Source organism: Scyliorhinus torazame, chromosome 3, assembly GCF_047496885.1.
Source record: "Scyliorhinus torazame isolate Kashiwa2021f chromosome 3, sScyTor2.1, whole genome shotgun sequence".
In the NCBI taxonomy this organism is placed as follows: Eukaryota; Metazoa; Chordata; class Chondrichthyes; order Carcharhiniformes; family Scyliorhinidae; genus Scyliorhinus; species Scyliorhinus torazame.
In genome coordinates, this window is record NC_092709.1 from 166011218 (window position 1) to 166016152 (window position 4935).

At 44.3% G+C, this 4935-nt stretch overlaps 1 pseudogene; it reads right to left on the bottom strand.

Moving 5' to 3' along the window:
- Positions 1 to 582: 582 nt before the first annotated feature.
- Positions 583 to 1285, bottom strand: LOC140409400 (nucleosome assembly protein 1-like 1 pseudogene; annotated as a pseudogene).
- Between the last annotated feature and the right edge of the window lie 3650 nt (positions 1286 to 4935).

Here is a 4935-nt window from a genome sequence, read left to right on the forward strand (position 1 = left end):
TTATTGGTGCTTGGGCTTGAACGCTGTACCGCAAGCCCATCAACTGGTGAGGCATCCTATGTCGGCATAAGTTTGGACACTTTCGAAGTTGCAGGTAAGTTTGTGACTTCAGGAATGATCTGCAAACCCTCATTCCGGTATCTTAGCTAAATCAAAGTCTCAACATTAGCTGTTGCTCCTTGCTCCTTTACTTTCTGTTTTAGCCTCAATTAGTGGCTCATCCTCATCTGTTATAGCGATACATGCTTCATCTTTCATTGGAGAACTGCGTGAAGATGTATCCATCTGGGTTCTTCCTGCAAGTCTTTTGGTGGACAGGCCTCGGATATTGGGGAATCCACTGTAGGAACAATTTCGTGGATCGAATAGATGGAGCTAATTTCTCCAAAATAGGGATTATTTCTTCACTTACCAGTTGGCTGTTCGCAGTTGATTTTTCTCACCTGATTTATCTGCTATTGCAATCTCAATTTCAGCCTCTGCACACGCCAGCTTAGAGCTTCCCGACTTGTCATTATCCTACGTAGATTGGGTGCTGCTTGTGATCACCTCGTCACTACTGCCAAATTAACTGAATAGATTTTAGTAGGCTTCCTCTTCTGGCTGATCATTTGATTTTTCACTTTCATCATCGGATTCATCATCATCGTGATCATCACCATCGTCTGCAATGGCTTCTCCTGTGAAGTATAACATTGTTCGTGGAACTATGTGTTCATGCAAGAAGTGACCAATTTCAAAGTCAGCTGCGAGTCATGCTGCAAAATCTTTATCCCGCTCTCCATGCTCTGGAACTTCAGGAGGACTAAAGAAATTGAAGAAAGAGTCATTTGGTACAGTTTTCGTAACTGTTTTATGAGTACCCCGACCCTTATGGTTCTGCCTCGGTTTAATGGTTTTCAATGTGATGTTTATTTTTTTTCTTCTTTGATCTGGCATCCTGTGCATCCTGTGATTTTTGGTTCATCAAAGAAGAGAAAAATCTGACTCATCAGGCTGTGAGTGCATGTGGTATGTTTTTGTCACTACCACATTTGTGAAATATTAATTTGGCTCAAACTTAAACTTCAGAGTAAAGCTCATTGACTGAAAATGTTACGTTTACATCTTGTAAATGCTTTAGGATGGGCTCATCATGCTCTTGTATCATGTCATTGAGCAAATCCACATTTTTGAAGACCATCAACCAGAATTCTGGAATTCCCTTTGGCTCCTCCATCTCTTTGGCTGGTTTATCTTCCTCCACTTTGACTTTTGCTTTTATCTCATCAGGTAACTGTGCCATTGTATCTCATTGCCAGTCGCAATGATCCTCTGTCTTAGCACTGTCTGGAATGTACAGCCGCTCAACTAGGTTCAGTGCCTCACATGCCTCCGTTCCTATGATGGCCCCGCGTTCCGTGTCCACAATGGAAAATGTTCTGATGTGACTTCTGTTGTGTATCCATGCTTCGACCTTGCATGCGCCTAACGTTGCAATATCATTCCCAATATAACTTTTCAGCAGTCTTTCGGTTTAACTCGCAGCCCGTTCAAATCGGATAAACTGAAAAGGTTGGTCCTTGCTCCCTTGTCAAGCCTGCATTTGATCAATGTGCCATTCAGCATCAATTGAATTGTCCATCTGTCTTCAATGGTATCAGCATCATTATCATTTTTGTTGCAACTGGGCAGTAAGACTTCTTCACTCTGTGTATATTTGGACTCATCGTGTCCTTAATCAAAATCAGATCAGCGAAAAACAGGTCTTCAATTGACGTCTCATCAATCACGCTGACTGATCCTGTTTGCCCCACTGCTGGACATGAAAAACATTGCTTCGCAAAGTGATTTCTTCTGCCACACTTGTAGCACACCTTCCCAAACCCTGGATATTGTCGTGGCCCATGTTGTTTGCCGCATCACTGGCATAAAATGGCGGACCGGTCAGCCACTTAAAATGGCTGCCCGCACTGCGACCAAATTACTTATTCAACTGTGTCACATTGCTTATGGCGCTGGCGTCTTCTTCCAGATTGGCGGCAAAATGTTTCAGGTTGAGCGTACTAATTTGCTGTGCAGCTAGCTCGCTTGCATTACAAATCTTGATAGTGTTTTCTAATTGAAGCTTTTCTTCCCTCAACAGCCTCTCATGAACCTTGCCATTCGATATCCCGAACACTATCTGATCGCGGATCATCGACACCTTTAAAGTACTAAAATTGCTCGACTGCGCCTTCAACCACAAGTTGGTTTGAAAACGATCAAAATATTCCCCTGGCTTTTGGGTATGTGTACAAAGTATATAATGTTCAAAAGTTTCATTTTTCTTCCAGGAGCATTGCCATCAAAGTACTTTATTCCTTCATCGAAGCTCTGTTCTCTGTTTTGCTCTCGAACACGGTAGTATTATAAATTTCTATTGCTTGAGGACCTGCTACCGTGAGCAGCAATGCAATACGCCTCTCATCAGGCTGTGTCTGCAGGCTAAGGGTTGCAACATAGAGTCTGAATTGCCGCTTAAAAACACGTCAATTCTCGTCTCCAGTACTAGTGACTTGAAGCTGGTAAGGTACCTTCAGACCTTCCATCTCGAGCTTCACAGTCTTTCCGTGCATTGAGTTCCAGTTGCCCGTAGTTTACTGGGTAGGTGGGAGAATTTTATTTTTTCTTTCTTTGGCCTGTTTTGTCCAATCTTCTCCGTTGTTATCTTCAATTATTCTACACTCTTGATACCATGTTATGTTCTGTGTTGTGGCCGTTGAACAGATGCACACAGAACATCTATCTAGTAAGATAGTTTATTAACAAAATGAACACATGGAAAGATAACTGACGAACTATGATACAAATGGTAACAAATAAATAAATTCTCTTGGAGCTACTTCTAATGTGACTATCTTGTAATACGACTTACTACCATATGCCGGATATCTCGAGTCACATGGTGGACCTCTATCGCCACCTGCTGGTTGGAGGTTGTATCACTACATTAATAGATAACTATGGACATTTACTGTGCACATGCATATCACCACAGGAGGTATTGCTGAACCGTTGGACTGCACATTATCTTCTCTGCGACATTCTGATAGATACACAATCTGGAGCTCCTGGTTTACAGCGAGTAAATCGCTGTCCAGATGCCCTTTAAATATGGCACCAGAACCTTCGACCCCATGAGGTAAGGGAGGGGACAGTGACTTCCTGCCTTCACTTCCCACACGATTCAGCGTGCTCCTCACAGATGCATACAGAATGAGTTAAACAGGGTGAGATTGCACATGGCCAGCCTTTCCATCCCTGAGCGGAAGTCACTTTCATTCCTGCTTCTGTCACCCAACTTATCCTCCAGAATGGAAGATATTGCCCCAAAAGCCAATAACGTCTGACTGTATTTTGAACGTTCTTAATGTTTTTGCGTTTATTACTGTTGCTAACTTTTGGTTGGCTCTTAAATCGTAATTTGCTGTTTGTTTAACTTTTGCTCTAGAGTCGCCAGGTATCTTTATGATACCACCACGAGGTTCAAGTTCAAGTAATGATCAGTAACTCAACACACCAATTAGTAAGATTCAGATCAAAGCACATTTATTATACACAGTAAATCACTACTCATGCATAGACTCTACTTTCTAGGCTATTCCTATCACTAAAAGGCCTATACTTAGCTTCGGACTGGCCCACCAGGTCAGGGGAACAAATGGCCTTTCGTTCAGGTCCTGAGTTTGGAAGATTCAAAAGCTGGTATGGACTGGTATCTCGTAACGAGCGCTGACTTGAGACATACTTGGTTCGAGGCAGCGAGGCAGGTCACTGTCAAGGGTTGGTTCAAGTTGGTGAGTGACCCTGCCAAAGAAGAACGATTTGAACTTGGGGGCTTTACTTTATAGTCCGCAGGGGCTTCCCCCCCTTCTGGGCGGACCCCGTACCTGGTTCCAAGTGATTGGACTGCGTTCCGATCACTTGGATCGATTTCTCCAGTACTGGAGTTGTTCCCTAATCGTTGGGCGGTCCCTAAATGTCCGTTGGCCTTCCTTTGTCTTGGCTCCTGCTGGCGCCGAGGAGTCTGGCTTGGCTTTATTCACCTTGACTGTTGCCATTGTGCCTTGGAATCGTTCATTACTATGCAGATGGCTGCTGCATTACTATGCAGATGGCTGCTGGTTTACGTGCTGTCTGGTTGTTTTGCAGATTTCAATATACATGATTTCTGTATTTGCTAGTCTTTGCCTGTGTTGGCTGAATTTCCCTTCAGCCTTTGCGGTTCTTCATTTTAAGTCGGGAAGTGGCCAACCCAGGTGGCTACATTACGCTATCCAGCAAATTACTCCAAACATTTGCAGATGATGAATGACAAATTAATTCACTATCCTACATGCTATATAATTAAGTATTCATTAAAAATTTTTTTTTAGAGTACCCAATTATTTTTTTCCCAATTAAGGGGCAATTTAGCGTGGCCAATCCACCAAACCTGCACATCTTTGGGTTGAGGGGGTGAAACCCACCCAGACATGGGAGAATATGCAAACTTCACACAGACAGTGACCCGGGGCTGGGATCGAACCAGGGTCATCAGCGCCGTAGATAGCAGTGCTAACCACTGCTCCACCGTGCCGCCTATAATTAAGTATTCATAACCAGAAACGAGACATTACCTAGTCAGAGATGTTGGGTGCGACTCTCCGGCCGTGTTACGCTCAAGTGCGGGCACAATCCGGACGGAGAATCCCGAGAGAGGCTGTCAGCAAGCTTCCCGAAAGGCTCCGTGTCTCGCACGATTCACCAGAGTCTCTCGAGAGTCAAAACTCTACCTCAAATGGGCGGGACTGAATGACGCTCGCGGAAGTAGTTCATAAACCTACTTACGACCTACCTGCGTGGGATTCACCAGCGTTCCTTGTTTCCCCGGCCTCCCCAGGGAGGCTGCAGCCGGGTGCCGATCAGTGCTGG